At 41.7% G+C, this 21,378-nt stretch overlaps 1 protein-coding gene across 2 annotated transcripts in view; it reads left to right on the top strand.

Moving 5' to 3' along the window:
- Window positions 1–13,560: 13,560 nt before the first annotated feature.
- The window catches only part of CTNNB1 (catenin beta 1), a 35,701-nt gene continuing 27,883 nt past the window's right edge, over window positions 13,561–21,378 (top strand). For both annotated transcript variants that reach the window (XM_084858096.1, XM_084858085.1), the window contains exon 1: window positions 13,561–20,745. The gene's annotated coding sequence lies outside the window, so the exon portion shown is untranslated. The remainder of the gene's footprint in view (window positions 20,746–21,378) is intronic.

The raw sequence follows: 21,378 nt of genomic DNA, 5'->3' as shown, positions 1-21,378 counted from the left end.
TGCCATCTTCTGCACTTAGGCTGCAACCCTACACACTTTCCTGGGAATAAGACCCAGTGAATACAGTGGAACTTATTTCCAAATAAATATGCATAGGATTTCAGTTATTTTTAATATGCCTTTATACACACACATGCACACACAAATGCACACTCTCTCTCTCTCTCTCTCTCACACACACACACACACTTTTTTTAAGGGCACAATCCTATGCATGTTTAGACAGAAAAAGGTCCTACAACTCCCAGCATTCCCCAGCCAGCATGTCTGGCTGGAGGGATGCTGGGAGTTGTAGGACTTCTTTTTCTGTCTAAACATGCATAGGATTGTGTCCTTAACCAATTCACTGATTCATCAATTCCTCAGCAAGGATCCCCCAGTAAGGATCCCCAAACCTTTTGGGTTGCTGGGCACATTTGGAATTTTGATAAAGTGTCATGGGCACTCTCACAAAATGGCTGCCATGGGAAGGGTCGCTTATTCATAAAATGGCTGCCATGGTTGGTTGCCAAAAAAACCACAAAAAACTGAACTGGTGAGGCTAAAAGAAAAGTAATTTGCCCAAGAACCTAATACAAGGCAGAGGTGGGATCTGGGCTGCAAAACTCAAAACTGAGATTTTGATTTCAAATAAGGATGGTACTGGAGGGCAATACCTTGCAGCATGCCAGTAATATATATTTTTAAATCTTAATAAATAAAATTAAAACCAGGAGGAACCTGGGACCTGGTGGGCACCAAGAGACATGTCCACAGACAGATCAGTGCCTATGGGCACCACATTAGAAACCCCAGAATTAAAGTTTGCATTTATTTAAAAAAATCGAGATTATGAATTGTTCTATTAAAAATGCTACAATTAAAAAATAAAATTATGGGTAATTGCTCTGGCTGCAGAGAAAGCTAGTTATGAAAGGTCTGCCCCTTGCAGGGGACAAGAAATAATTAATTAAGGGTCAATTCAGGAATGCCAGGGCTGTGATGGAAACAACTAATTATTGGGGCAGAAGCTTTAAAAGCACAGGGGCATGGAGGAAATTACTATGTAAAGGATCAGCTGCAGGGAAACCTGAGATCTTTGCTGAACAGGGCTTACTTCTGAAGAAATGTAATAGAAGGATCTTGTCCATGGGGATGGGCATTGCTGGACTTTTATGGGAAATATAGTACTATATTGAAGTGTATGTAGAGGCACTGTTTTAATTTAATTTCTATCTGACTGTGGAAAACCAATGCCTCAGCAGTGTTAAAGGGTCATAGTGTGAAAGCAACCGCTGATCTGATTATCACAATGGGGTGAGGGGGAAATCCATGGATTTCTGGACAAACTATATAAATAGCATATCACCAAGTTGGAAGTAACTGTTAAGGCTGAGGGACCAAAATTTGACAGCATTCTTTCACTTCTGGCACCATTCTTCTAGTATTGAGGACTGAATGTTGGACTTGGAGATACAGGGTTGGATCCAGATTAGTCATAGAGTAGAGCCACTGAAATCAATGGGATTTCAGTTGGGCATAACTAATAAGTCCCATCGATTTCAGTGGGTCTAATCTAAGTATGACTAAGTCTGAATCCAACCCAGATTCCAATATGAACCGATTTGAGAAAAGTAGCTGTCTCTCTTTGTTGCAGCAAAAAAAGCAAGAGATCTATAGCACCTTAAAGATTAAGGGTGCAATCTTAAGCACGCTTACTCTGAAGTAAGCCTCACTGAACACAGAGGGACTTGCTTCTGAGTAGACATGCATAGGATTTCACTTTTAGTTCAGGGCAGCCTTTTTACAGGGCCAGTTTCATTGCATTGCATTGTTTTATAACTGGCTCATTTTTTCTATTGTCACCTATATTGCCAACTACATTTGTCCTTTCTATGATTTTGTAAGATATGTGTTCTTACTGTTCAGGTGATCTTTTTTGAGTGGTCTGTGGCATTTTGTTTATTGTGTCTTTGTTGTTCAGGTTATTAAAAAATATTTAGTGCTTTATTGTAATTCTTGGGAGTGATTGTTTCATTGCTTTTGTTGTTGTTCAGCCGTTCAGTCGTGTCCGACTCTTCGTGACCCCATGGACCATAGCACGCCAGGCCTTCCTGTCCTGCGCTCTCTCCCGGAGCTTGCTCAAGTCCATATTCATTGCATCGGTGATGCTATCTAGCCATCTCATCCTCTGCCATCCCCTTCTCCTTTTGCCTTCAGTCTTTCCCAGCATCAGGGTCTTTTCCAGAGAGTTTTCTCTTCGCATTAGGTGGCCACAATATTTGAGCTTACTTCCTGATAATTTGTTTGGCTGATACAGTCTTGTAATAAGATATGAAATGGATTATTGGATTTTCCATTAATGTATTTAAATTGTTTGTTTTTTAGTTATGCTTTTTATCCTTATTTTCATTTGATTGAATTGTTAGAGGCATGACTTTGGGGAGGCATTATTTAGTAATTCCAATGAGTAGCAAACCTCCTTGAGTACAATTAGAAAGCCAGTATACAGATTTAAAAATGAAATAAAGTAGTGAATGAAGGGGCACAATCCTATGCATGTTTAGAGAGAAAAAGGTCCTACAATTCCCAGCATTCCCCAGCCAGCATGTCTGGCAGGAAGATGCTGGGAGTTGTACGACTCTTTTTCTGTCTAAACATGCATCGGGTTGCACCCTAAGTACTGAAGCATGAGTGACATGGACGTATGAGTGAATCTAACCTTGGAAACTGCATAATTCCCAATGTCCCATCACAAGCATTAACCTGACTCTTCCATTATCCCAATTTCTTATAAAACTTCAAATTCTGTAACAGTGCCACCCCTTCAAACAGTTGCTACAAGCAGAAGCATTCGAATTAAGACATTTGCTGTATATTTAGCTGCCAAAATTTATTCCAACTACAGAATCTCGATTTTATGTTTGAGATTCTTTAATGCCCACATTTCTTTTTTAAAACTCTTTTATGACATTTCCCAGAAGTTATCAGTCCACAGGCCAAGAAAGGTCTAAACAAGCTGCCTTCAATCTACTCAAATGCTCTTATCTCTATAGCTATTTCTAAGGTCAGTGGAAAACATGCCAAAATGATTATGCAGGAAGTCGCTCCAAGGGATTATCTTATTTGTCACAGTAATAACAGTGAATCCAATATGTGTAAATCTCTTCCTGGTGCAACACAGTGGTGCCTTTGGATACTAGGGAGACTTTGAAAGGAATTGTTTGCTTGGCAGCTTGTCTTGTGGGGCAGTTTGCGGCTGATATATTCTTCTATATAAGAGATCCCAAATCTCCATAGGACTCTTTAACAGCTACAGGAGAATTCCCCTAGCACTGCAAAACCTTTGTACTAGCTAAAGCAGGGCAAGATGATCATAACCAAGGCAGTGTGCATTCTACAATTATACAGAAGTACAGAATTTACTGTCAGGCAAAGAATTTCACATGTTGCCTAAGTCAGCTTTATTCTTTAAATGTTTCTAGCCTTTATGGATGCAAAGATAGCTTGAAAAGTGAACACATGAAGATGATGCCTGACCTGGAGTGAGACTATTGCTCAGCATTGTCTGTTCCAGGGATGAGGAACCTTTGTTGTTGAGGGTTGCATTCCCGCAGGGTAACCTGTCAGGGACTGAATACAGCTGGTAGGTGGGGTTAATGCCAGAAGTGGGCGGGACTGGAGCCAGAAGTGGGCAGGACCATCTCCTCCTCTCTCTCCCTGCACAACAGGATGCAGGGGGAGGCACAAATCACTCTTGCAAGAGGTCAGAATGGATGGCTTGCAGAAAGCTTTTGAAATTAGGTTGAGGGCTGCATGCAGCCCTAGGGTTGCCCATTGCTCACCCTGCTCTGACCAACAGTGGCTTTCCAGGCAGGGTCTTATAGACAAAGCCTCATGCTTGAGATCTTCTTACTAGAGATGTCAGGGATTAAACTAGAGATCTTATGCCAGGGGTGGGCAATCTGATTCCCACTGTGGCCATTTGTAGGACCCCCCTGCCCAAATCCCAGCAATTCTGCTGGGAAACAAGGCGTGTGAAAAGTGCATGGCTTGTTTCTGAGGAGAATAGCTTATTCTGGAGAAACAGGGTGTGCAGGGTGCCCTTCACACACCCTGTTTCTCTGCAGAATGGGGCTCCTGATGGAATTTCCGGGACCCTTTTCTGCTGGCAAACGAGGCGTGTGCCTCCAACGTGCCTTGTTTCCCAGCAGAATCAACAGAATTTCAGTGGCAGTGGCAACTTCTACTGGAGGAGGGGTGCAGCCCCCATAGGGTTCTGCCCCCCCAACCCCCACAAGTTGCCCACCCCACCTTATGCAGATGGTGTGTTCTACTGCTGAATTTACAGGCTTTCCCCAAATGGGTGAACAATACATGGTGAGAAGCCAGACTGGGCCGGGGTTAGGAGCTGAGCAGGATTTTCTAGTGGCCAGAGAGTCAAACTTCAAATGGTCTACAGTAGCTCAGTGTTCCTCCCAATGTTTGGCAGATCAGATCAAATTACCCAGTTATGAAAATTTTCAACATGCATATATGTTGTAGAACTGAGCCTTTTCGACACGGAATTTGGGTGATCTTGATGTTTGGGACTTCAACTCCCATCATACCCAGCTAGCATGGCCAGGAATGCTGGAAGCTGTAGTCCAAAATATCTGGAGGGCACCAGGTTGGGAAAGGCTGATATAGAAAACCGATTCTTGCTTTTTTAGGACAGACTTCACATCAGGCTTCTGATGCTCCTGCCTTCCTCCCCTGTCCTGCATGAATTCTCCCTTCCGTTATCAGCTTCAACCATCGTTTAGCATAACATCTGCCCCGCTAACCAATGTCCCTCTGCTAACCAACGTCCCTCTTAATCAGGCCTAGAAAACCAGCTTCAAACCCTTCAAAAAGCATGAAGTAATGTTAGAATGCAGGGAAATGTTAGAATGCATTTACTGTGCATTAGGAGATTTTTACGATCACATTAGATTTTTTTCCCCTTCAAACAGACTCTGGGCTCTTTCACCCATAGGAAGGACAAAAATACTCTCCATAGTCATTATCAGAGTTTTGACTTTGATTTTTCTCTGTGATGTAGAGCTATTTTCTTTCGATCTCAGCTTTGATAACAATAATAATATTTTGATACTGTGATTGTCACCTTTTTAGGCACGTTTTCATATAATCCTAAATATAGCTGAAATTCAAGGATACTGTGTTATTATGAGTCTGAGGATGATGCATATCAAAACAAAATATCTCACACACTGAGTTTCAGAAGTGACAAGGTAATTTAGAGGCTTATGGCTGCGATCCACAAATCAGTTTTGTCAGATGACTTGGATTTAAGCCATTTACAGCCTAACCTTAACAGCATCTAGTTAGAAGTCTCATGGCTTTCAGTGGAATTTACTCCCAAGGAAATACGTTCAGGATTACAGCCTTAGGCCCATTAGCTTTCCAAGTGTTCACCCAGTGCCATGTTGAGGTACAAGGCCCTTCTAGAAAAGAATAACCCAATCTACTTCAGTTAAAATAACATCTTTTACATTAATTTACACTTACCGTTGTTGAATGCAGTGTTAAGGGGAGTTCATAGTGAGTGAGTTCATTCACTTTCTGGTTTTTATTCCTTTATTTACATCAAGTTCACAGAACTGGAGATTTGTGACAGATATCCAATCCCCAGGAAAGAAAAGACACTTGTGACTCCATTCAAACATTACAGGGTACACTGGCAGATGGATTGTAGCTCAGTGGTGGAGCTCACACTCTTCCTGAGAAAGGTCTCAAGTTTAATCCAAGGCATTTCCAGGTAGGACTGCAAATGACTCCTACCTGAAATACTGGAGAACTGCTGCCCATCAGTGTAGACCAGGGGTGGGCAACCCGTGGCTTCAGGGCTGGCCTTCTCATTAGGCAGAGTGAGGCAAATGATTCCGGCAGCGGAGAGGGAAAAGTGGCAAATTGCGCTGCTCTCTGCCCCCCTCACCAGTGGGACCTGCCTCCTCCTCTTCCAGCAGGTGCTCTTGAGAGCTCTGCCAACTGCTCTCCTGCCACGTAATTTGCTGGAGCAGGACAGCGGCCAGCAGGGCTCTCTGGAGCAGCCACCTGCCCTCCTGGAGCACCCCTCCCCCCAAAGTCTTGTGAGACTGGTTGACATCTTGTGAGACTTTGGGTGAGCTCCCCACAGCAGGGAAGTAAGACAGCTTCTTGCCTTGGGCAGCAAGGTAGGTTGGGCGGGGCCTGCGTGTCCCTAGGCCTTGGTCTAATTTCAAAAGCCCTCTACAAGAGTGATCTTTCCCTCCTCTGGCCACCCACTGGGTAGGGAGGGAGAGAAAAAAATGCCTCGCCCACCATTGGCATCTGCCCCTGACAGATTACCTGAGGGAGTGCAGCCCTCAGCTGAAAAAAGGCCCCATCCCTTGTGTAGACAATACTGAGATAGATAAACCAACAGTGTGACTCGGAATAAGGCAACTTTCCCATGATCCTTCCTAGATTAATCTCCACACCTGACAAAATTGTCAAGAAATAGCCTTGAACTTCCTCACTCTAGTGATTTTAAAGCTTCAGGAAGTGGTAGAGATACAAAACTATGGACTATGCTAATCCTCTTTCTTTAGGGGCAGGACTTTTTTTTCCTTAGAAGTATCTAGGAAAATGACAGCCTGCCTGCCCCCCATCCCCAGCTACAAAGATATTAAAGGGAAGCCTGGTTAGCATGCTGTTAGGATGTTTCCCCTTTACAAAGAAAGTCCCTCCTACCTAGCAACAGAACTCTTAATTGGCTCTGCCATTCTTCCACAGCCCGAGCCTGTGTGTGCCACATCAAATTGGGAGGCCTTGCTGCATAATTTATGTGGCAGCCCTGAACTATATTCTGCATCACTACGCGGTTGGACTAACAGTAGGTGCAGGAAACATCTAGAACAGCGGTTTCCACAAAAGGTCTCTCTATTTATTTAAACATTCATAGCCTCAAAGACCCTGAAGGTGTCTTTATTACATAATTATTTATTACAAATAATAAAAAAACACAATACATTAAAAATATTAATATATAACACAGACCCAAGAGAACATTTAAAGGACCAGCAAATGAAATTCAGGCTACAAGCTTTCTTTAAAAGCCACACTTTAGATGCTTGATAGAAGGTGAGCAGTGAAGTGGCCATCTGGGCCTCCTCAGGATAGTATTCCACTGTTTAGCCCCGCTTTCCCCAACCTGGTGTCCTCCAGATGTTTTGGGTTACAACTCCCATCATGGTCATGATGGCTGGGGATAATAGGAGTTGTAGTCCAATAAGACAGGAGGCCAGCAGGTTGGAGAAGGCATGTCTAGGCACTGCAGTTGAAAAAACCCTGTCTTGGGTCCCACCAGTTTTGATGGCAGGGGAGAGGGCACAATCAGCCAGTCTGGGCCTTGAGTTGTTGGGAACAGAGCAGCGCTCGAGCAGACCCACATGGAGCTTTAAGAGGCTCACAAGGTGATAGCATCACCATAGAATGCTGTTTCCCAACCCCAGTTCCTGAGATGGCTTTGAACTACAACTCCCATCACCCTCAGCCAGTGGTCAGGGATTATGGGAGTAGTAGTCCAATAACCTCGAGTGGTGCAAGATTGGGAAAGGGTGCTCTAGCATCACCCAAAGGTGTAGCCAGCCTTATAAAGATCAGATTTAGAGCTAAAGACTCTTGTGTTCGTGGGGAAACAGGGAGTGGTGAGTGACATGTAGGGGTGCCAGGATTACCCCCCCCCACTACCCCCGTTGAGCTGGCCTCTTCTTGTCTCATTACCATCAGGTGAAATTAGCAGGTGAAATTTTTCACAGCATGGAGATAAACATCATCATGCGCTAGGCAGGAGGGACTTAGCAGATCACGTCCCTGTTGACATGTGCAGACACTTGCACAGCTCCAGGAGTCAGCAGAAAGGCATCAAGCATCGCTGTGCAGCTGCTCCACTGTAAAAGCGATATACATTTTAGGCTGCTGCTACTTTCCCAACGTCATGAATTCTAGAAATGTACTCTAGAAATACTGAAGCCAGATATTCTTGCTGTTTGTATTTTGGAGGTTATCTTCAGATGCTTGCAAGTATAAATTTCTAGCTTAGGACTTGGTATGTGTCCCCAGCACACCAGTGAAAAATGTGTCTTCCATGTCTTTTAAGTGCCATACACTTATAAGACAGAATTAAAAAGGAGAGATTTTTTGCCTATATAGATCTCCCTATACTCTTATGATTCGGGTAACTGATCTGAGAAGTCAGTTTAGTCAAGGTCACACAAAGAGTGAGTAGATGAGAAACCATCAGATCCTGGACAGTTTTGGCAGGCATTTTAATAGTGCTTTATATAAGGCTTGAAAACAGGGAGACCTTTCTTAGACATGGCCCTAAGATACCCTTCAATAGCCACACCACAGCCCAGCCTCCTTGGCTCACAGGAATGGAGCATACTGAGGCACCTAGTTCTGTGACAAAAACCTGAGTAACCCAGTTTCTGCCTGCAAAGCTTTGCAAAAACTAGCATCTCATGTCAGAAAAATAGCAATAATTAGGTGAGTGGAAACTCTTTTATTTTGCCACATAATAAAAATGCAGTGCTCTTTCTTTTCCAGCAAATGAAGGCAACTATGAATGTTGTGGTAACTTAAGGTCTAACACATTTAGGGTACAATCCAATAAATGTTTAGACAGAAAAAAAATCCTACAGTTCCCAGCATTCCCCAGCCAGCCATCTGGGAGTTGTAGGACTTTTTTTTCTATCTAAACATACATAGGATTGTGCCCTTATTATGACATACATTTCCATGGACTAGAGTCCACTTCATCAGATGCATGAAGTGTTATCCTAAGTTGGCAGGTATAGATACACATGATAGTGTGTGTGTGTCTGTTCGTGTGTGTAATTGTAAGCAGTGAGATCATTGGGAAATGAAATGCAACAAGGACAGCATAATTATGCTGAAGTGTAAGGCTGCAATCCTATACACACTTAAATGGGAATAATTCCACTGGAACAACTTGTAAAACTTCTTCAGGGATTGGTGGGTAAGGATAAGGGCATGGAACTGTGTTAACTTGCTTCCAGTGATATCACTGTTATTAGCCAATAGACAACAGAATGGTGGTATCAGCCTTCCTGCCAGGTCCTGTACGTGTTTACTTGAAAGTAAATGCCACTTTATTCAATGATACAGTTCCATTTCCAAGATAGTGTGCAGAGGTTTGCAGCCTGTTTTCCCTTGGAAGGAGTCTTTGCTAGGCACATCTTGAATTGCACTGAAAACCCACAAAACTAAGTCACTCAGAGATAGCAGAGGACAGAAACAAATGTGTGCTTGCACTGTGAGTAAGGATGGCAATATCATATTGCTCATAATATTTGAACGTGCCTTTTGGCCTCTCTAAATTGTGGATTGAGTCAACGGCACCAATGGCAAAAGGATATGATTTTATTTGTCCCGTTGAAGCACCTGTCCATAATAAACAAATAGGGCATAAGAGTGATGTACTCTTGCTTTTGATTCCTGATTTTTAGGGAAAAACCCCACCCTCTTTATAAGCATAATGAATAGAAAAGTGACACACATGCATATAATCGGAAGAGATTTGAGTTCACAAGAAGTTGACACAAGTTCAAGAAATTCCCATCTTCAGTATCTGCAAAACTAGCTTTCCCACCATTATTAATAGTTAATACTATTAATTCTGAATAATTAATAGTACGGTTGCGGCCTTTAAAACTGAACTAATACAATAGTCTGTACAGTTCTATATAAAGAGATATTCTAATGTGATTCCCAGAATGATGAGAAGTAATCAGTCCCTCTTTTCCTAGCTAATCGTTTGTTGCTAAGCCACTTGCACCACTGAATAGTAAAAAGGGGGAGCCTCAACATATAGTGGTCCATTTTTGCAGGGGAATACACATTTTGAGTCATAAAAACATGCATTCAGTTCAGAACCATGAAGAAAAAATCTCCAGCAATTTTTCTCATGTGCTGGATGTGCCATAGAGTAGTCTCTTTCATTGCAATAAATGGAAGACTTTTTATTCATGCAGACATGATACTGAACTGTTACGAATATTACCAGAGTGATGCAGCTATGGGGAGTGGCTTGGCAGTTGTTATCCAGACAAAAGAGCTGCTGACATCAATGAAAGTTTGGTCTGATTAAGGGCTTAAGGATTAGATGGGCAGAATGGCAGGAAGAAGCAGAAGAAATACAAAAAGGCAATGACATGTAAGGATTAGTCAATGGTTGACTGGAAAATGGAGATCCTATCCTGCAAGGGAGTCAGCACCTAAAGCAAGATACGTTGCCTTGAACGAAGATGAAAAGTGAGGAATCTAGAATGTCCTGTAAAAATGGGAAATTCACAAAGATTTATTTCGTATCATAAAAGGGCGAGATAGAAACTTTCCACTACTGGAAAGAGAGAGAACAGATGCACCACAGAACAGATCATGATAGAATTGTACATATCCCATAGTGCAACAGACGTTATACCCACATTAAGAAAAAATTAAATTAATGATTGTTTTGCTTGCTTGCTTGCATATTCTATTATCCTTTGAAATTATTTACTGTGAAAGGGGCCTTTATCTGCAGTTGACATCCTGAGCAACAGTACAATTTTAAAGAAACATTTTTTAGGTAAATGTATTATATAGGCTTGTATTTTTAAAATGTACCTTCCTCAGCCCTCTGTTTTCAATATTGGTACCCATAAGCCTGGCTGAGTATCAGTGCATTGCTTCTACAATACCAACACAACATTCTGTTCTGGTACAACTTTTAGGGCTGGACCATTAGTGTTATACTTTGACATTTTATTTCCAGTGGGTTGGATCCAGAATTATCCATTCTTTGAGCAGCTCTGCTGAAAGCAATGGGCCTTAAATTAGTCATGATTAACTTAAGCCCCATTCTTTTCAATGGGTCTGGATCCAACCACTAGTCTTAACCCAGTAAAGCACTTACATTCTTAACTTAACAGGAGCACTTTTTGCACTTTCAAAATATGTTTTGGGACAGGGCTGACTGACCTTGTAATGCCGGTCCTAAACATTTCCTACACATCCTTACATTGGCTGAAATTACACAAGACAGTGCCAGACATATGTCTTCAAAGGCGGGTTTGTGGTTTTCAAACATGGGTCACGTCTAAATTGGGTTCGGGTGGAATTTAAAGCATCAAAGTGGTGCACAGGCTGCTTATCCTTCCCCTCCTCCAAGTCCTTTTCTCCCAGCCAGCATCATTTCTATGGTAGGAGCAGTGGATGCAGGGACATTGAGCATCCAACCCCCACTTACAGCCCCTTAAATCACACTCCCAGACATGACTTGGGCAGGTCTGCAATTAAAGATATGGGTCTGCCCCTATGTCATGTGTAAGCTGAGCCTTATGTCTCATTGATTTCTAAAGGTAACTTAAAATTAATTCCAAGTAATAACCCACTCACTTCAATTTTGGGAAGAGCAAAATGCACACTGTGAGTCTGTCTATGTAGACAGACACTGAAGCCAATTGGGAAGTTTAGTGCATGACTAAGTGCACTGGAGCTCTTGTGTGCGCAAGGAGAGGCTGGAATAGGGAAGATGTCCTTCAGAGAAAGCTGTAAGCGTGCTTCAGACTGCAGCTGCAATCATACTGGAGAACACCTGTCCACATTCATCATTCAACTGGACTGCTCATAAGGTGAAAAGTAGTTATGCCACTGGTCTCATTGCAATGCAAAATACAACTCAGTGGTAACGTTCCCGTGATTTTCAGATCCCTGTGAAGTTAGATCAAAACACCAATGGAACCTAATCAAGACACCAATTAATTAAGTTTCAAGCATATTTTACAATACGTGCACGTGCGGAGCTTTGGTTTCCCAATCAAAGAATAACAATTTCAGGGTTAACTCAGGAAGGCAAAGCAACCTTTAAAAATACATAGTACATAATTGTTTGCTTTAATTAGACAATTTCTCTTTGGAACTCTGCATCGCGGCAGTGAAGTTAAAAGGCAAAATCAGATCAAGAAAACATTCACCAAGACAAATCAGTATTTGAGCCTTCAATTTCCAAGGATGTGGTTAGCCTCTTCTCAAGGCTTCAGTTAAATAAGTTGGGCTAGTGCTTCTTTTGCATGCAGAGAACTTTTTTTTTTTTGTACTGGCACAAGGAAGAAAATAGATAGTTGCTTCTGGGCACTCTGCCTTCACATCACCTAGTGCCTTTGTAAGGGTTTGAGTACTGAATTACATTACAGGCATATGCCCACAAAGTAATTAACTAGTAGCCAGCCTCTGCATCAACTATATTTATCACCAGATGCAGGTAAATTTCTCCTGGCTTTCTCACGGATTCTGCTGAACACTAGTATTTATAGCCCAATCCAAAATATGTTTACTCTACATGATCACCATGCTTCAGAGTGCAGAATTAATTTCCATTCTCTTCCAATGGAAGTTGCAAAGCATGTACATCTGTGTTAGCTACTACTGAGAACTGCTTACCACAAGCCTCACACACACACACACACACACACACACATACAGGCACAAAAACCGATATCCGTCTTTTGCCTCAATGTATCTCCATTACCAAGAAGGTTCTTAAAAATAGAGAAGGCTAAGAGATGTTTTATCTTCAAGGCTGGACATCTCTTTAAATGCTTTTTAAAATGTCAACCACTTCTACTGTGGTCGAAAATCCTCTCATTTTGTCCTTTCCTGCCAATGATTAAAACATTCAGAAGAGATGGTCCTTGACAACAGGCATATGAGATATTAATAACAGGTCACTTCAATCTGCATTTTATTTTTTGTTTGGTGTGGGGTTGGGGGCCATAATTATATTCAAAGAGGAAATGGCTTGGGTTATGCAGTTCAGATCTCACACACCTGCAGCAAATTAATTTGTTGTAGCACATTAATTATCTCATAGCTTCTATTTAGGCGGCAGCTGTTGCTATTATGTTAATATTTTCAGCACCACTGTCTACAACAGGTTATGGCAGCCTCAGAAAATTCTTGGGGTGGGTCTCCTTCCCGTCTTCTGGGGGCATGTGTGTGGAAATAAACAAAAACATGTTTATTTGATTGGGCATGTCACCTTCTATTTATTAACCGATTTGAAAGAGATTGGGCAACCGAACTCAGAAAAGGGTAACAATGGACAAAGATGGCGCGTGCAGAATATGTGAGAGCAAAAAAAAAGATGGGGAGGGGGGAGAGAAAGAAAGAAATACCGAACACTGCAGTGTTGGGGCGGTGAGCGTTCAGATGGGGGGGGGCGGGGAAAATGCTGCAGTTTTCATGAAATAATAAGGTGGAGAGAAAAAAGCTATACAAAGAGTAGGTTTTTCATTGTCTGTAAAATATAAACACAGATGAATTCTGTCTTTGGTTTGTTCATGCTTTTCACTCTGCACAGCAGGGATGTTCTTAAGAAGTTGCCCTCTGCGAAATTTCAGTAAATGGAAACCGTGGACCTTGCATGATGTGATTATAATCACACTAGCCATTCTTTTTACATAATTTTTTGTTTAAAAATCCAGTAAATCTTTTTTTTTTTTTTTTTTAAAGAGATCTATATTTGTGTATGGGTACATAAAACTGTGCTTTAAAAAAAAAAAATCCCTACAGCAACATAGGAAGCTTGACGATATAACTGGCTCTATATCCCATCGACAAGTCTCCATGGAGTCAAAAACAATATGAAAATTTTGAGCTGACAAGAACATGTCTGCTGCCTGCAGTCACCGCAATAGCTCACCATGTCGCCTACTAACCAAAAGATCAAAAATTATCGATTTCATGGCGCTGCGTGCTCAGGATAGAAAAGCTACTTTAAAATTTGCATTATTTAAGAAATGAAATAGGAGAAAAGCCCAGTGTTTTAGGACGCTTTGGAGTGTAAAATGGCTTTATGTTTTAATCTTATCAATGATTTACTATAATTCTATTATTTTTAGCAGCTGGGGTCTGGAAATTATTTTTCTTTTTTACCGATGAATTTAGGATTTTGCCGCAGTATACATCTGCAGTCCCAGAATCCTCTGGTAAAATAATCCCCCTTGCGAAGGGGAAACGCCTTTAACCTTTTCAAGAATAAAAAAATCTGCAACCATTTTGAAATTTAAGAAGAAAAGGGAAGACTGATGAATTCTAAGAGACAGAATGATATTGACTCTGCACTGCATGGAAACTGAAAGAAAAACATACTGTAAGCGCTTTATGTCCTTTGAGTTTCTAGCTGCTGTCTTCATTGCTCATCTGCTTCCATCAATGGATGCCATACTGACATACTTCTAGCACAGAACAGGAGCCGTGTTTCATATGCTTAAGAAATCAAAAGCTAAGATCTGAGATATGTACAGCATTTTCACCGTAAAATTTTACAGTGCCTCCTATAGCACAATCCTATGCATGTTTGTTCAGAAGTAAGTTATCAATGGGGCTTACTCCCTAGTAAGTTTGTTTATGATTGCATCCTGAGTATTTGTAATATGGATGTAGGAGAGTTAGAGAGACTCCCTTTGTTTTCAGAGAGGCTTCTTTTAAATTAGCCCAACGGGTTCTTACTTGGCTTGTATGATTACATCTAGCTTGACAACTTATATTCAGAGCAGATCAGCCTTTTATCGTTGGAAAGAATGGGGAGGGGGGGATATTTACCTAAGCCAATATATACATACACTCCAAAACAAAAGTCCAAAGTTATCCTATATGGAGCTCTGTTAAAGAAAACTCTCATGTCAAGTATTTTCAAATTAACTATTCATTATAAATAGTTCCTTCATCATTTGGGTGAAGAAATCTGCTCTAATCTGTTAAGAAAAGGAGCTGAAATAGAATGTTTTCAAAGCAGTTTATCAGCCCATAATTCCACCCCCCTTGTCTTCTTGTTTTTTGTTAACTACCAGAACTTAAACGGTTACCTATTACTGAATATAGTGGGACCAGGTAGATGAAATTATGGGAAAGAGGCAAATGTTGTTGCTACAATTGCTTTCCATTTGATTGCAGCTAATTTTTTTTCTGCAAAGCTAGGTAAACACAGGAATACCATATTGATTTAAACAGAGATGAAGTAATTTAATTCAGAGATGAATTCAGAAAGGACTGGATATATATTTAATGACCATTATGGGTCTGTGGGATGCTTGACAAGACACACTTCAAAAAGGAGAAGAGGGCCCCACCATCTCCACTCCTGACTGGGATGTGTTCAAGGACCACTTAACACTGGCATCGATGCCGTGACATCAGTGCAACCACTTCAGTAGAAATGATCCTTAAATCCCTACTCCCTCATTCTGCACACAGTAAAAATCAGAAATGCCAACCAAACTTTATATTAACTTGTTCAGGTTACCATATAAGTACTTTTAAAGGAACAACCTCTCATTCATGTGTTCTTTGGTTTCACTATGCTCACTGCTTCATCAGATATTGTAATGACTAATGTGTCATCTGCTAAATCACTAGGAGACTTTCAGTTGCTCGACCACACCGGAATTAGAGTATAGAAGTACTAGTGTACCCACACTAGTCAGTAATTAGACCGATGTTGTATTCATCTAGAAAAAAGGTATTCACTATATAGATATTTCTAGTAATTGTTAGTGATTCCTACTAAATATCTGGAAAAACCAATATATTATACAAAGGTATTTGAACATGCACTGTAAAAAGTTTGGGGAATGTCAGCTTTCACACATGAATGTTGACAATCTCAGATTTATTTAGTTATTTGTAGTGACTGTCCAAAAAGAAATACAATTTTTCCCATTTTTTGGATATACACATGGTTGCAATCTCTCTCGAGTTTTCAGAGAGTCACAAAATTAATCTGTGATTGTCAGCATTTACATGTCAGCAGTCTCATGCACACTGCAGTTGCAAAAATGTATGTATATTTTGTAGATTGTATATTTTAAGTGTAACATTTAAGAATGTTTACTAAGTAATTAAAAACGTAAAAAAAGAAGAAATGACCATCAGCAGTCATCATATTAGCACGGCAATTAAAAAAAAGTAAAAGATAAGGTAGTAATATTTACAGCGCTTACATTTGGCCAGAATAATCATTCAATTATTGTGGCAAACTTCTTGCTTAGCATGAAATATATTTCCCAACGGTACAGAAGACACTGCAGTAGTTACATATATGGGGCAAATGGAATGCTGAAATGCTAGTCTCCTACATCTTTTGCATTTGTTTCTCATTTTGGTATTGGCATTAGAGAAGCCAAAGCCACCTACATAACTGCTTTACTTCTGTGGTTGTGGAAATATTTTGTATATTGAAGAATATCATTGTGCAATTGAGGGGCACCCAAAATGAAGTTGAGTTATTGGTTGTTATTGTTTTAATTAGTTGTATAATTAATTCTGAAATGTGTTCCTAGAATACACAACATTAGCAGTCAATTATACACATCTTTCAAGGCCCCGCATCAAAGGCTGGGGCCCAGTGTTTTGATGTTTCTTTAACTGGTAGCTTTGCTCTATCACGGGCACTGCTGTTTAATTCTTCAGTATGTCCCTGAATAGGCATACTATGTTCTAGTAGGCATACTAGAATTTAACATGATCAGTGTAAGACAGAGCTCAGTAACTTTAGCTTAATCATAATTTTCTGCGTTTTATCTGTTCACTGCCTGAATTTCAACAAATGAAACTGATTTCAACAAATGCAAACAGGCCAACAACCTAAGAAATGCATTTACAGAGAAAGATAAATATCACAAGGTAGCTTGACCATTTTTTTTTTGGCAAGGGGGTCGGAAGGATAAATCTATGCTGTGTAAAACCCAGTTATCACAACAAATGTATCAAACTATAATCTCTGCGGAAACTTCCAAAAGTATCCTTATGAACATTACTTGAAAATAATAATTGCTAATTCTTAGAAAGTGTGTGAATCTGTTAACTCAAACCTTGGTCGCTAATGGAAAAACACAACAAATGATCTCACATAGTGTATAGATCGTAGGGTTGAAGAATTCAGTCATAAAGAGCAGTTATTAGAAGTTGGTCAGTCAATCGATAGACCACTTAACAGCATTTTTATTCCGAAAAATGTGTCAGCCTGGACTCTAGAAAACAAATAGTTAAAAAAAAGCTAATAGAGCAATCACAAATAACGTATAAACCAAATCAACCCAACATTTCATAATATGCACATGCAAAAGTACCTTAAGAAGCTGCAGTAAGATGCACATTGAATGACTACAATATACAAGAGAAAGGAAAAACGAAGGTGTCCTGAAATATATTGGAAACAACTTTAGCAACCTACTCATATAGTGCCCAGTCCGAGTGGTCTTCCTCAGTGTGCCAGGGTTCCCAGGCTGGAGAATGAGATGCAGACAGGATTCCCTCCTGTTCCAGCAATATCCAGACTTCAATAGCCCCAGCTCTTCAGACCTCAGAGGGTGGGATGGCACACAAAGAGGCTCTGAAAGGTATCAGGGACCATGAAATGCTTCAAGGGCAGGAGACGGATTCTCCTGTTGTGATCAAATACCCAGTGGAATTACTTACAGACAACTTGATAGTGATACTCTATAGCACCAACACTTCTAATTTAATAACACACATCTTTGTGCAAGGGCCTGGTCAGCACCCTGATCCCCACTTTCCTAAGGGTGAAAGTGGGCCTAAGGCTGGGAAGCTGCATCCATTTATTCTTGGGTATTGAAGCCCTTACACGGGTACACGTGCTTTTGAGACTACTGTCAATTGCAGCTAAAGTTAGGCGGAAGGCTCCGACTCGGAACATGCTTTTGTTTGCTTCCCTTTACAGTTATGCACAATGTCATTTGGATTTAAATAGGGGCAGCGTATTGAGAAGGCAAAGTTGCTATATGTTTCTTGGTTGTGTTCTTACAGCATTATCAGATGTCCCTTATTTTAAAGGCATGCTCTCTGAGAATAGCAGTGTTTCATAAAATGCATAACCCTTGTTTCAGACACCACTGGGTTTTGGAGGGAGGTAAGGTTGTTCATTATTTCTCTCTCTCTCTCTCACACACACACACACACACTGACTTTCCTGCATCTAATGCAGGAGTGGGCAACTTCCAGAGGTCCGTGGGCCATTTTTGCCCCTGGACTCCCCCTGCGGGCTGCAGTTTACCAGGTGACCCAAAAAATGATTTTTAAAAAACGGTGTCCACAGCACTACAGAGTGCTAAAAAGGTCAAATCTAGCTTGTTTGACCCCTTTAGAGCTCCGTAGCAGCTGTGGAGCCCTTTCAGGGTCAAATGGCCTGTTCGGTGTTCCGTAGTACTTGGAAGTGTGGGGGGCAGTCGGGGGTGTCAGGTGCTGCATGCAGTTTATGGGCTGCATGTTGCCCACCCCTGATCTAATGTAACTATTAAAGGCTTACTGACACAAACCACTTACCTTGGGAGAAATTTTAATCCCTCCTGTATTTACGTTACATCCTGCCAGTTCACTGCCACAATTTGAATCCTGGGCCAAGATATCTATATGCACTTTGAACGAAGGGTTTTACTTTCCATTACAAGTTTGTATGTTGTTGTTCAGTCGTGTCCGACAATTCGTGACCCCATGGACCATAGCACGCCAGGCCTTACTGTCCTCCGCTCTCTCCTGGAGTGTGCTGAAGTTCATACAAGTTTGTATAATAACCATCTAATTTAAGCGAGTCTACAGGTGCTCCCACATTGCTAGCTTCTACGGAATAAACATGTAATACAAAATATAATACACATTTCAGTTATGGATCCTATAGATGTAAGCAAGGTTATACCACCTCACCCCAAAACTAAGTCTACTGATTTTAAAAATGTACAAAGCAATCCTAATTCTGGTGCATAGCAGAGAAAAATGGTGGTTCTTCCGTCACTACCTAAGCCTGGCCAACTTATACAGACTAGGGCAGGAGTTGGGGGAGGGGTGATCTTCTCTTTTAAATCCCCACCCCGTAATGAAATCAATGGAGGGGTGAATTAGCTATGCCAGATCCAGGCTGGTGTAGCTGAAGGGCCTGATCCTGGGACCTCTTGATGGAACAGAGGGGCTTTAGATCCAGCAGAACCAAAGCTGACTGGGTCTCACCCCCGAAACCTTCCATGGGTGACAACATCAACAGTGGTAGAAGTAGCTGTGGAGCTGGGGCAGACAGGCCCTCCCTGACAGCAGAGGGCCGCCCCAACCCATCGTAACCGCCTCAGAAGGTAGAGCTTAGGACTGCATTGTGAATTCTCTTGGAACTCAGTGTGACTTATCTCTGAGTAAACATGCCTAGGTTCAGGCTGGAAATCACAAAATGTCACCAATTATTTTTCTCGCTCTAACAACTTACATTTTAACTATTTCACATGTAAAACTGATGCATTCTTCTTTTTTAATGTGACCTAGGCATTGGAATATTCCAATGCGCTCTGAATATGGTTTTGAAATCACACCTTAGAATGGATTTCATTTTGTGGTGAAAGCTATCCCTTCTGTCCATAAACCCAAACACAAGGTTCCATCCTTGGATCTTATTATTTTCTAGCCAATTGTGTCTGCTGTGGCAACAGATTCTAGAACTAATGTAACAATACATTAATTGTACCAACCACCCATGCCTCATTAATGAATAACTTTCCATTACTTGAAACAAGCAAACATACCTGGCACATTAGTTTCTAACCCTAGGCAGTACATTTCACTGAAGTCAATGGGTCTCTCTCAGATATATGCATTTAGTAATGGGATTCCAGCAGTTTAAATTTAAAAAACTTCACCTCTGAGTTATTTATGTAATACGTAGCTGGTATCTGTTGGGTTTTTTTGATACTTGAATAGTAGCTGGGAGGATAGCTTAAAGGATGACTTGGGGAAGTTTGTTGCATGATGCCCTGGGATAGAGAAGAGAATCTGAAGAGACTCAGCGAGAAGAGAATCTCTTCTCTATCCCTGAATCTCATCAGAACCCACAAAGATATTTGGAGTGTGCCAGTGGCGTGCAACTCAAACCACTCAAAGACTGGCATAGTTGCACAAAACGCTATGCGGCTGCACATATAAATCCAAAAGTAAGTCTCGTTGGGTTCGATAGGACTTACTCCCAGGTATGCATTCACCGCACAAGATTGCAAAGATGCAAGCGAATTCTTTGCAGGTTGGAGAGCAAGCCCCGATGCATTCAGTGTGGGTGAGACTTACTCCCAAGTAGTGTGCACTGGATTAATGGCATTGGGGAATCAAAGGCGAGTTATTTTCGGGAATCCGAAGCTCCCAGAAAATCCCCGCAGGGTCTCACCACAAGATCAGGCCGGTTGAATAAAAGGGCCCGCGCGGGTGCAAATGGGGAGGGAGAGAAAGGCTGTTGGGCAGACTTCGCTTCCCACGTGGCCTCCCAGAGAATGGTCGACTCCAGCCTTGAACTCCTCCCAGCTCTGGGAAGATGGAGAAGAGGCGGAGCGAAGGGAGAAATAAAGCGAACAAAATGCCAGACTGGTCCAGATCCTCCGCTGCCCGTGGGAGTGCAATGGGCGGGCCGGCTCTCTTAAGAAGGGCCGGACCAGCTCAGGCTGCGAAGAGCTGGTTTAGTCTGCCACGCGCCCCCAGCAAAATTACGCCCTCTTCACACATCGCTCCTTTGGATCCATCCCTCACTAACAATCTAACTATTTGACGTCTGTTTACTTTATTCAGAAAGACTCGAGCGCCTGGATGTAGGCGACGGGCGGGACGGTGAACATCACCCATTCACACCGACTGAGTTTAGCAAGTTTTCGCCCTTGCAAGGTCGCGAAATGTTTGAGCGCGTGTGTATATTTCGGGGGAGGGGGGGAGAGTTGGTCTGATTTTTGCTCGTGCGAAACGGTTCTTGCAGTCCGGATTTGGCCCTCCTGAAAGCAGGATGGGTTTGAAGAAAATCCATGGAAATAAATAAACTTCGGGGCACGGATAGGACTTCGCGTCGTTTCAGGGAACTGAACGAACTCGGAACATTAATATTCAGATCATTACATCCTATATAAAGAGGGGAGATAGTATAATCTGCTCAAACAAAACCAGGGCACACGCCACCACAGAATCCCAGTTAGAAAGGCCATTGTTGAAGTGTTCGTGGTGCGATACGCATTCCCTACACTTACCTGGGGAAAAGCCCCATTAATCTCAATGGGACTTCCTTCTGAGTAGACATGTAAAGGAGTGCACTGTAAAAAAACCCCAGCAACCTGCAATTTTGACTAGATCAGCTAAATTTGACAGTACAATCCTATACATGTTTACTTGGAAGCAAGTCCCACTGAAAGCAATGGGGCTTAGTCCTAGGCAAGTGTGCAAAGCATTGCAGCCAGTAGGACGCATTCTTTCTTCGCACCTATAAGCTTAGGAATATATGAATGTTGTTTTTTACATAACTGGTGAATT

The sequence above is a fragment of the Heloderma suspectum genome, chromosome 5, assembly GCF_057233095.1.
Source record: "Heloderma suspectum isolate Gila_16-S chromosome 5, 16-S_ref, whole genome shotgun sequence".
Lineage (NCBI taxonomy): Eukaryota > Metazoa > Chordata > Lepidosauria > Squamata > Helodermatidae > Heloderma > Heloderma suspectum.
This window is presented reverse-complemented; position numbering and strand designations above follow the sequence as displayed.